General features: G+C 41.8%; 1 protein-coding gene across 1 annotated transcript in view; it reads left to right on the forward strand.

Moving 5' to 3' along the window:
• ANGPT1 (angiopoietin 1) overlaps positions 1-12,627 on the forward strand; it is a 145,878-nt gene that overhangs the window by 118,563 nt on the left and 14,688 nt on the right. The gene's annotated exons all lie outside the window — the stretch shown is intronic.

Genomic DNA, 12,627 nt, shown 5'->3' on the forward strand with positions numbered 1-12,627 from the left:
CTCATTATGTTCAGTGGTGTTTACCCCCACGTAGGTTTGCAGATTGTGTTCTTGCTAATAAAGAGTTAACTCAAACTTGCACAGTGTGATTTACTGCTGGCTTGCTCTTGACAGTAGGTGTGCATACGATTGTAGCCTAAAAGAATTTAAGTGCTGGAATCAGCACTCTGAATTATAGCGACTTTTCTTTTCTTTTCTTTTCTTTTCTTTTCTTTTCTTTTCTTTTCTTTTCTTTTCTTTTCTTTTCTTTTCTTGCATTCACTGGATTTATTGTTGCCCCTAAATCATGTCACCGAGTCAATTCCTTGGCTCAAAATATGAATCTTGGGACTCATAATGCTCACCTCATTTTTTATTTTATTTTTTAAGTTCTGAGTCTTTCTCTGGCTTGGATTGTAATCTGAACCAGAGAAGAACTCCACACCACAAATCTTTCCACCATTCACCTATCTGGAAGCTGATTTTCTGGCACTTGCAGGGAGGCAATGAAAGAAGGAGGTGTCTCTGTCTCCCCCCCACACACACACATACACTCCCCCTGGTGTATAGATCATTATTATGGCAGGGATGCAGATGCTAACAGACTGGGAAAGGTAATTTACCCAGGGACCTGCATTTCTGGGAGCTTCCTGTACCTGGTTGCTGTCATGACATTGTTCCCAGTGCCGGGGAAAAGAGGTGAAGGGTGTGTTGGAGAGAGATACAACTGTCCTTGCCTCTAGCGTAGCAGCTGCTGCCACAGCTAGTTGGGAGGAGAAGAATAGAGTTGAGAGCTGATATTACCTTATTGCACATCCAGTTCCATCATCTGCAGTGCAACAAGGTTCAATTTGGTTTATAATCACCAAACTATCGAATTTTGACTTAATTTTATGCATATTTTGAAAATACTGGGGGAAAATAATGGTGGCAGGGTTTTTTAAAGCCATACAAGAAAATTCTGCTTACATCAGTTAAAACCCCAAAGATTAACATTTGCCAAGGTAGAAATAAGAGACTAGCTAGTGATCTAATAGCTGAGCTTAAGCTGCACAGTTCTTTCTCTAGACAAGCTCAGTTTCTTATCTGTTGGAGCCAAGATCCAACGGTGATAGGGGAATCTCATGGACTTGATATACTGGTGCTTGTCTCCTTATTGCCCAGCTTGTCTAGTACAATTTCAAAGTCTGTAAACTCACAAAATCTTATGGATGACTTTCTATTAACACAAATAAAGGCAAAGCACCCTGTCTCTCAGCACCTGAATATAGTCTTATCTAGCCAAAGTCAGGCTACATTCAGGACTTTCAGAAGTTCCATTTTTCTAATGTTTCTTTATATGATAATTTCCATGTTTTTTGTGATCTCTCACACTCTGTAAAAGCCACTTCTGGAAAAGTAGCATAATCTAGTTTGTTATCTTGTTAATCTGGAAAATCACAGGAATTTTCAGTTGTAATTTCACATGATGAAATATGGGCCAGTGTTCTGGCACACTGTTCTTCCCTCCACATCAGTCCAAAAGCCACAGTACCATAAGGCAACAGGTAATGCAGTGTGAAAGGAACATTAAAATCCAGAATAGAAGTGCTAGCTTTGTAATCAGGAAAAGTAGAGCAATGTCTGAATGCACCCTTAGTCTCAGATTTTAGTCTCAGTTCCTGGCAGTGCTTTCCCCCCCAGCTGGAGCACAGCTCTGGCACTAATAATAATAATAATAATTTATTATTTATACCCTGTCCATCTGGCTGGGTTTCCCCAGCCACTCTGGGCGGCTTCCAACATAATATTAAAATACAATAATCTATTAAACATTAAAAACTTCCCATAACAGGGCTGCCTTCAGATGTCTTCTAAAAGTCTGGTAGTTGTTTTTCTCTTTGACATCTGGTGGGAAGGCGTTCCACAGGGCAGGTCTCACTACCGAGAAGGCCCTCTGCCTGGTTCCCCTGTAACTTGGCTTCTTGCAGCAAGGGAACTGCCAGAAGGCCCTCAGAGCTGGACCTCAGTGTCCGGGCAGAACCACAGGGGTGGAGACACTCCTTCAGGTGTACTGGACCGAGACCGTTTAGGGCTTTGAAGGTCAGCACCAGTTTGTGGGCTGGTGCTCCCCTGTCCTGCTTTCTGCCTTTACTTACTTCTGAGAATCCCCAAACAAACATTTCAAGTCAAAATGCAAGCTGGCCAGCATGTGTGAGTCTACACTTTTCTTTAGATCTATGACTCCACCTATCTCTTAGCCACGGGGGTGGGGGCAGTTCATCTTTCTCTTTCTTCCATCTGTCTCCTGTGTAGTGGCAGTGGGCTTTAAGGTTTCCAGTCAGGCTTCTACCGTTACACATGTATGCATTTGCGCAAGGGCCCTTCCGAGCTGCCCTAGCCATCTGCCTGAATCTAAGAGAACGAGGGAGGTGGGGCACATTTATTTGGCCTACACCAGAACCAGGGGGACCCCCAAACCAGCTAGGGAGGCAGCTTATTGTAGTTTTTAGCACCTCTGTGGGCAGTGAACGCAGCTGTTGTCAAACCAGTAAGGAAAGGTAAAAGGTAAAGCACCCCTGGATGGTTAAATCCAGTCAAAGGTGACTAAGGGGTTGCGACACTCATCTTGCTTTCAGACATGGCTAGCATGACTAAACCACTTCTGGCACAACAGAATGCTGTGATGGAAGCCAGAGTGCACAGAAACGCCATTTACCTTCCTGTCACAGTGGTACCTATTTATCTATTTTCACTGGCGTGCTTTCAAACTGTTAGGTTGGTAGGAGCTGGGACAGAGCAATGGGAGCTCACATCATCATGGGAATTTGAACCACTGACCTTCCCTAATGTGAAACCAGTATCTGTTCAGGGCTGCCCCGAGTCGCCTGGTGACTTATTGTAACATGTTGAGTTATGGTACCTGTTTTTCGGGGGGGGGGGGTGGAGCACCGGTCCTTGGCATCTTGAGTTAAAATGATCAGGTCACAGGTGAAAATTATCTGACATTCTTGGAAGACGCACGCTGGTCAGAGTAGTTAGAACTAATCCTATGTGTCTATTTATATTGTGCCATCATGATACTTTACAAAGTAGCATAAGTCATAAAGCGAGAGCTTTGTCCTTTACAGCTAACAGTCTAAATCGCTGCTAAAATAATGAGGTGTGTTACCAATATGCAAATCTCTTCATCTTGTGAGAGTTAAGCTTGGCCAATGTCCTCCCCCCCCCCAGTTGTTGTTTTTTTTAACCAAAGAATGTTGATCATCAAGGCATTAGTGTAGGAACTTGTTACAGCCTCGTGAATAAAAAGTCTCACTTCCCTTGCCAAATATAGGATGGCTACAGAAGTTGGCTGTGGAACTGAGGAGGGAGCTAAATCTTAAGGCTGGATGCCAAACAGCTGGCCAACCTACCACAGAGCAGAGCGTGTCTGTGCCTTTGATGGCGCAACTTTCATTGCTTTGCATTGTGCATAGCGAGCCCAAGAAGTGCCTACTGAGCAAAAATCCACTGTTGCTTTCTTTTCGCATTGCTAGTTGCCGGTTGCATCTACTCTGAATATCCCCCACGGGAAACAGATTCCTTTCAGCCAAGCAAATGATCTTTCTTGCTGATGAAACTATTAACAGCAACAATGATCCTGCATCCAATATTTCCTGTTAGCAAGAAAACACGGAGGAAGGATGCACTGCATTTTTAACTTCCAAAGACTACCATTTCCATCAGCAATAATAAGAACCAGCAAAGAAACTGGTTTCCAAGTTGGCCTGGGCATTAGTTCAAGGAAACCTAAAATAGAAAACAGAAAACAACGTGAAGGAGTGGGAGGGGGGAAGCCTTGGGAGGTGGAAGAAGCGCTTTGTTTGCATTCAGCACACTAATGCCTTATCAAAGGACAAATAACGCTGCTCCAACATTTCCTTGCAATCACTGATGTAAGGATTCAGAGGCTATGGAGTGATATATTACGCCTGAGAAAATATGGAAAATCATTTTTCATGCGGCTCTACAAAATACTATAGAAAGTTTTGATTCAGCCTGGATCATTCCCAATTGGTGACTTCAGACATGTTCTGCTTATTCTCCTAACTGTTTGTATTTCCTTCTTTCTACTACTTTTTATTAGCCTAAAGGATCTCTGATTTGAAAGCAGTAATGCTGAACACATGTACATTAAAAAAAATACCCTCTCTTTTCAGAACCATACAGCTGCTATATATATATATATATATATATATATATATATTTGCTTTCGTAAAACCTGCATATATATATATATATATATATATATATATATATATATATATATTCATATTCTGAGAAGGCAGGATAAAATATATCCCTGATGGGTATAAAAAAAGTGCGAAGGAGCTTTGATGACCTAATTCCTGAATCTGAACGCATCTCATCTGATTGATATGTTCTTTAATATTACTTTCTGGCAGTATTTGCATGCAGAAATGATTAAACGGGTTATCTCCAAGTATCCTTTTAGACCACAGGGTAACTCTATTCAAGTAAGGGCCGTTTAGATACACATTTTAAATAATGGCAAAATATTCATATTTACATTCCAGGGGCCAAATTAATCTCTTTCTATATCTATATGAGGAAATAAAGAGAGTTAAACAGAAGACTTTGTAATCATGGGGAATGCACATTTGTTTCTGGCACGCCTTGCATATACTTTATGAGCTTTCATGTGTGTTTGTTTCAAATTAGAATATTTGGCTGAAACAAATTTTCACATTAGCATTCACATTCATCAGATGTATTTGATTTAAATAGTATGCACCAGAACATAAACTTCTCTCTGATTTTGCAAGCAAATTTCAGATGGGAATTTACTAAATAATGTGTCTGGGAGAAAATATGGAGAGGGGGCAATGGCAAGAAGTAGTGTGATGGGAATTAATGAAACAGCCAAACAACGTGTTGCACTGAACATGGGGATAGCATCCTGCCATTACATTCTCCACTCTCAAATATAATGTGGGGGACATTTCACCCATGCCATACGATTGCCTTGTTGTGCTTTCCCCTGCCTCCAGCAGCATCAACAGCCAATAATGGTAACAGAGGTAGGGAAGTACATAATATTATGATATCACAATGGGAAGGATGTACTCCAGAACAGCCTAGGTGGGTTGGAACACCCAATTTTCTCCTTCTCTGGTTACAGAACCTCCAAGTTCCCATCAAATCAATCCTAACCCAAATGAGCTCGTTCAAGCCATATGACTGTAGAACACAACGCTGTAGAACGCAACACATAATAAGATTTTAGCTGATGTGCTTTCTGTACATATTTTGCAAATGTTCTCAACATGGAGATTTATCCCCCTGCATTCAACAGGCCACCATGACTTCTCGGGAATGACTTGAAATATACCAAAATTTGTAGTGATTTAATCTAGTGCCCATTAGCAAGAGACCCATTTTGGAACAACGCCAAAGTGCTTTATCAGTTGAGTGACCAAAGTCCGAAGTGGCACTGTGTGAGCTATCTCTGAGCATTAGCAAACGTTAAGAGAAGCGTTGTTTGGCTAACTGAAAGCTGACGCTATTGTTCTCGTAAGGTTTGTAAACTCACAGTTGTAGCTTAATCCAATCAAATCCCAGTCCATGCAATATGTTGACAGCTAGACAGGACACATTCATTCATCATCCATCAGTGTCTACCCTTCACCCGTCCTGTTTTTTTTAAAGAGAAAAAAATGAAAGCTGTCATCAATTATCACTAGGCATTTGCAGTAGGTGCGAGCCAAATGCTTATAAAAAAAAAAGTACAGGTTTTGTTTTGTTTTGTTCCTTGGCTAAAGCTTGCCTCCCCATGATCTGTCTGCCTCCACCCCATGCTCCTCAGTTGCACAGAAAATCCTCCTCAAGGTGCGGGGGGGGGGAGCCTGGGAGAAGGGGTATGGCCTAGAGAGAGTGCCGGGAAGGGCCAATTCAGAAGTTTGGTGCATTGCTTGCTGTAGATGACCTATCACTGATCTACCACAACTCAACAGATGATCATGTCCTGTTGATGCTCTAGTTCAGCCTTTCTCAACCTGTGGGTCCCCAGCTGTTGTTGAACTACAACTCCCATCGCCCCTAGCTAGCAAGGCCAGAGCTCAGGGATGATGGGAGTTGTAGTCCAACAACATCTGAGGACCCACAGGTTGAGAACCGCTGCTCTAGTTCAAGACTCCTGCTCTCCTTTCTCATGCTTCTTAATCTTAAAGCAGGCCATCCCCGAACATGATGAGGCAGGAGATTCCACAAACAAGCAATTATATGAGACTTTTATCAGTATGGAAAACTATGACCTGCCAAATACCTGATTGCATTAAATCTCCCTGACAATCTGCTGCAAACCAAACCATGCATAAAGCAAACTCATTATTGAGTAGTCTTTATTAGTCTGTTTAGCAGTAATAACAAGCCCCATGTACCTAATTCCTGATTCTATTTAAAGAGACGGGGTCATAATTCTGAACTGCAGATTTTTTTTTATAAGGCCATGACTCTGATTTTTAAAAGAAGAAAAAAAGTGTTCAGGGTTCAGGGTTCAGTCTGAACCCTCCTGGCCTGGTCAGTATGGCACCAGCTAACAACTTAAAGTATAAATAGATGACAATGAGTGAACCTTTCACTCATATCTGACTCTAGAAGCCACAAATGACGCCATGGGAGTAGAAATATGTTTAACAGGCTGTTTGTGTTTTTCAAACTGGGGTCTTAGTGGCACATCATTCATCTTGGCACTTCTTGAAACCCACATTATGTCCTTAGAAAGCAAATCAAGGATTCCAAGGCAACATTTATTTATTTCAAATTTCTGTAAACATTTCCAGGAATACCCTTTCCAGTTCTTGATTTTTCTGCACTGATTACCTACACTTAGAAATTAGCTGTTTGTTAAAGAACTTTCATGCCCTGAGTTATAGAATGAAAAACTGTGTTTATATGAACACCCTATAACCCAGTTGTGACATCACTATAAGTTGGGCTGTTAAAGACAGCTTTGCAGCCACTCGCATAATCTGATTCCCTCACTCGTTTCCCAGTATGAGTAACCCATAGCTAATCCACAAGCCAGAAACAGATCCCGAGATCACACTGTGCCTTCCATTTCTGATTTGGAGACAATCAATGGTTTTAATAAACCATAGGTTCCATGAAGCTAGTGATCTGAAACACAACTACTGTATCCTTTGAAATTCATGTTTCAGATGCTTACCCTGAGCACAACTATCCTGTCTGGATTAAGTGTCAATTTGTTTGCCCACATCCAATCCTTTGCTACATCCAGACACTGGTTTGGGACCTCCATGGCCTTCCCAGAACAAGGCGTAAAGGAGAAATCAATATACAATTCAACTCTCCAGGGTTTCTGCTATGTGCAGTGTTAGGTTGTGGGTGAACATATCAGACAACACAGCGATTCTTCAAACAGCTCTTGTTTATTCACAAGCCAGGACAGAACTGAACTGAAGGGTTCAGTCAGCCTGCTTGTATAGAGCTCCAGTACAACGTTACTGTAACAACTTTCTAAAAGTATCCAATCACTGAATGTCACTTTCGATCCCTTATTTGCATAACTATCTACAGTATCCCCCTGCTGGCCCAGGGTGAGAACTTCAGTACATAACATGTATAGTCCAGGCCTGCAATTCCATCAAATATATCTGCATCATTAACCAGGTTAGATCAAGGCAGCTTCAGTTACTGCCTCTGAGCATAACAAGCGCATGTGCTTATTTTCTTCTGCTATTGGTGAATACAGAAGGAAATCAAATAATTTGTGGCATAGAAAATAAGCATTTTTCTTGTAACTATGACAATTACTGTATCCTATTATGCATTTTCAAATACTTGGGAACTTCCCCGTAATCACTGTCTTGCCTTAAGTGAATGTTCCCTTGCCAAAGTAGGAGTACATCCCTGATTTCATGTGTGTGATACAAAAAATATCGACTTCTTTGCAAGGAAAAAATATTTTTGGCTTCAGATGAATTGAAAATATACAATTACTGGCGCTTGATTTTGCAATAAAGTTGAATCAACGCCTGGCATATTTTCAGATGAGGCTCATTCAGATGAGGCTCTCCTTTTACCTCTAGATAAAAAGTGTTTAGTAGTTAAAGCAATAAATCAGAATTAAGACATTACTCAAGCATAATCTCGACCAGTTGTTGCCTTTTGAGGTCTCCTTAGAAGACCCAAGCCAATCAGAACAGATAGATGTCTAGATTTCGTCCCAGGGTAATTAGTCAACCCCTTTGGGTAACTCATTTGGAAATGCAACCCTTCGAAATAAAGGAAGTTTTCCTAAATACCTCATTAAAAGGTCCAGTTCCAGGCAAAGAGTTTGTTTGCTTCTGAGTAAACATATTTGAATCTAGCTCCAGATTTTATCTGCTGGATTCTGAATCTGTTGTAAATGTGTAAATGTGATCAGTTCTGGGGCCTGTAATCCTAGAGTCTAAGAGGAAGGGGGCATTGCAGAGACTATAGGATAAAGCAGATCTCTGTGTATGAAGCTGGAGAGAGATTTCCTTTCTCAGAGAAGGGGACCTCACCGTTTTGGTCCAGTCTTCACCAACAGTCAGTAGATGTTGGTGGAGGCAAAAATGATGCTGAAGCAGAGCATGCTGGGGATGATCAGAGGAAGGGTCCATGCCATTTCCCCTCCTCCAGGGAGGAAAGTCCACCCTCACAGCTGGCACAGCAAATTACATTCACATTGTTCCAAATGGGAGGGAAATTCCTAAAGAGGGCACAGAGACAAATTGCAGGCTCCTTCCACTGTTACTCTGCTGGCATTTGACAAGGCAGTTTGTCCACCTTTGGTGCTCACCTGCCTATAGAATTGGAGCCTTAGTACTCTTGGTGAATCTTCCAGTATTCATCTGTATTTGATGTCAATGAGTCCACTTTCTCCGTACCTTGCATAATCATCTCTGAGTCGAGAGTGGATTTCATGTTCTTTATTCAGCTCATAGTGGTGAGGAGGAATGGAAGTTCCCCCAGGATGTCTGCTTTATATACATTATTTACACAATGGGCCTCACGTGATTGGCTAATTCTGGGTTTTGCCTGTAAGGCCAATCAGGTTGCAGATTCACTTCCACCTGGAGCTGGATTGGGTGGCTCCTGTGGACCAATCAGACTGCTGCATTCTGGATCATATTGTTCTAGGACCAATCAGACTACTGCATTTTGGATCCTATTCAACTCAGTACATAACAATCCCCTTACTCGCCTTTTGCCTAAACTAAAAAGTCCCGACTGTGGCAATCTTTTCTCCACATGTGAATTGCCCTCTCTTTCTGTTTCTCACTTAGAATCCAGTTGCATGTGTGTTCTGTTACAGATACTCATTTAGCGGTGTCTCACTGCGCAGTCTCCTATCAACCACAATCTCCCTTCCATCTGTACTGGAAACCATCTCTGTAGCATGATGTGAAAGATATGTTAAGCCATTAACACTAGAGAAATCAAAACTCAAAATTGCAAAGGCTCAAAGAGAACTTCTGGTAAAACACAATTATGCTATTAGACTGGAAGAATGTCATAAATAGAGACAGCTGTGGGAGAGAACAAGGAAAGAATTTAGTCCATTCTCCTCTTTCGGTCATCAGGGTTTTTTTCTCCTTTACAGTGATACATCAGGTTACAGATGCTTTGGGTTAAAGACACTTTGGGTTACAAACTCCGCTAACCAGGAAGTGGTTGCTCCAGGTTAAGAACTTTGCCCCAGGATAAGAACAGAAATCGTGAACCAGCGGCACAGCAGTCATTAGCAAAAGCACGTTTCAGGTTAAGAACCATTTCAGGTTAAGAACAGGCCTCTGGAATGAATTAAGTTCTTAACCCGAGGTACCACTGTATAGTTAACTTTCCCCTACATGCAAAAAATATTATATGAATTTTATCAACAGATAATTTTATCACCAGATACCCCAATGAATGACTCATCTAACATTATGGGGAAATAAGGTGGTTCTCATTCCCACAGCGGGTGGCGCTGTGGTCTAAACCACTGAGCCTCTTGGGCTTGCCGATTGGAAGGTCGGCGATTCGAATCCCCTCGATGGAGTGAGCTCCCATTGCTCTGTCCCAGCTTCTGCCAACCTAGCAGTTCGAAAGCCCACCAGCGCAAGTAGATAAATAGGTACTGCTGTGGCGGGAAGGTAAACGGTGTTTCCGTGTGCTCTGGTTTCCGCCACGGTGTCCCGTTGCACCAGAAGCAGTTTAGTCATGCTGGCTACATGACCTGGAAAGCTGTCTGCAGACAAAAGCCAGCTCCCTCGGCCTGAATTACAACTCCCATCAGCACCAGCCAGCATAGCCAATGCTCAGGGATGATGGGTGTTGTTATCCAAGACATATGGTAGGGAGTCTAAGCCTGGTCTACAATATTCAACATTATTAATATTCAACATTATTAATTAATTCAAAGTTCAGTTGGGGGGATTTTTAGAAGCTTCCTTACCAATCAGTCTTGACCCATCACTATCCCAATTGCAAAGTCTTTCTCTGTGCAGATACTGAAGTAGCACATACTGCTAATCTAAAATGGCAGGGCAAAGACTGGCTTTCTTTGAGCTGGTAAACCAGTGAGAAATGTTAAGTTGAGCAGCAATGACTGGCCCAAAGTCACCCAGTGAACTTAATGGTGTCGTTTGACCCTTTAATTAGTCCCCTTTCCCCTCCTATAAAAACTATGAAAGACACTCTGTGTGTATAAGAGTTTATGCATGCAGAGAAAAAGGACAAGAAAGGGTTACTTTAGGTGTGATTGTCCTTTACCTGCAGCTGGTTAAGTGTGAGTCAGCAAACTTGTGAGTGAGTGAGTGTGTTTGTAGCACGTTCCACTGGATCCCCACCCCTTGGCTAGAACCAATTCTGTGTTGGAACGCCACAAGGAGGACATTTTGATGGAAATACATTTTATTAATTTTGTCATAAGCTACCTCAGTTTGTTGGGACAGACTGAAGTAGGGTTACTTTATACTACAGTTGTACAGTATATTACTGCTAAGCTGAGGAACAGCATTATATTTTGGACTGCCTGTCAGTGAAGGAACTGACCCTACCCAAACTGTCTGGGTTTTTTCTTTGACAACCACATCCTGGGTTTTTTCCATTTACACAATCTGCTGGTGTGTTGAATGGGCACTCTGCACATGCCCCAACACATGGCCGAGTGGGGATTCAAACTCTGGTCTCCCAGGTCCATTCAGTACATGGGTAGTGAATATGGGACCTTCTGTGTTCATTCATTCAATTCCATTCATGCTCTTTGTATACCGATTTCCCACAAAATAAAATTATGCTGAAAGCAGCTTACAACAAAGAAAACAAGGCTGCATTCAAACAAACAGTTCGAAAACACTTTCATAATGGCATAGCAAAACAACAGCAATGACCTACAAAGAAACCACATTTCAGTGCTATAAACATGACAAGATTATTTGTTCATGTGCAGATTATGCCATGACCAGTTTGGATTTAAGTCGAGCAAAAATTCTCATGGAGTTTCTATACATCCAGATTAAGAAACCCCTGGCTCTTTTTTTAGCACTTTCGGCTATTGACTTCATGATGGGATTTAGCCAGAGTTCTTTAAATGGTGTCAAAAAGCCAGGTTCCACTATTTCTGCTGACATTTGCTTCTGTGAGCTTGGCAGGGGGCTGATGTACTGACAATCTGTGACAGTTTAAAATAAGCTTGTAGATACCATGTTCCGGAGTCGTTTTTCTATCAGCACTATTCCGAAGGAGTTTATTTTCCTCTAGGGGGGGGGGGGGAAAGTAAGATCATTTACCAAAATAAGCCATGAGAGTCCAAGTTCAGTAAATCTAGAAGGCTTTAATCTCAATTTAGTTTGTTTATATTCAAGCAACAACAAAAAAGCATAAGGACCAGCGGAATACTTATTGCTCCAAAACGTAGCCTGTGTATTGCTTTAGAAAACAATATCTAATTGGCACTGCATTTCAACTGTGCCTCATAAAGCATGACTGTTTTTATGCCCAGCCTTTCTCTGACTTTTTCCAAGATACTTTATCTTAGCCCTGCATTTGGAACTTCCCCTACATTGGATTTATCTTGCCATTTTGATTGGCTGCATTCTTTCCAACGTAGTGCCCTTAATTCTCCCCTTACCAATCCAATTCTGGCTGTGTGTAAAGGGATTATGTAGCAACGTTCTCTTAGTTGGGAATGGGCATTGTATAGCTGACAGTGCAATTGTACAAGAACGCAATAAAAGCCATCCAGGTAGAAGAAGAAGAGTTTGGATTTGATATCCCACTTTATCACTACCCTAAGGAGTCTCAAAGCAGCTAACATTCTCCTTTCCCTTCCTCCCCCACAACAAACACTCTGTGAGGTGAGTGGGGCTGAGAGACTTCAAAGAAGTGTGACTGGCCCAAGGTCACCCAGCAGCTGCATGTGGAGGAGCGGAGACGCGAAGCCGGTTCCCCAGATTACGAGTCCACCGCTCTTAACCCCTACACCACACTGGCAGGTAGAACAAAGCCATCACAGATCACAGCCATTGATCCTCCATGAACTTGTGAATCCTTTTTTTAAAAAAACTTTTTAAACATTTTATTTATACTTTTCAGATATATACATTTCACTGACCTTACAATCATTCTAACATT

Source organism: Podarcis erhardii, assembly GCF_964252035.2.
Source record: "Podarcis erhardii genome assembly, chromosome: 8".
NCBI classification, from domain to species: domain Eukaryota; kingdom Metazoa; phylum Chordata; class Lepidosauria; order Squamata; family Lacertidae; genus Podarcis; species Podarcis erhardii.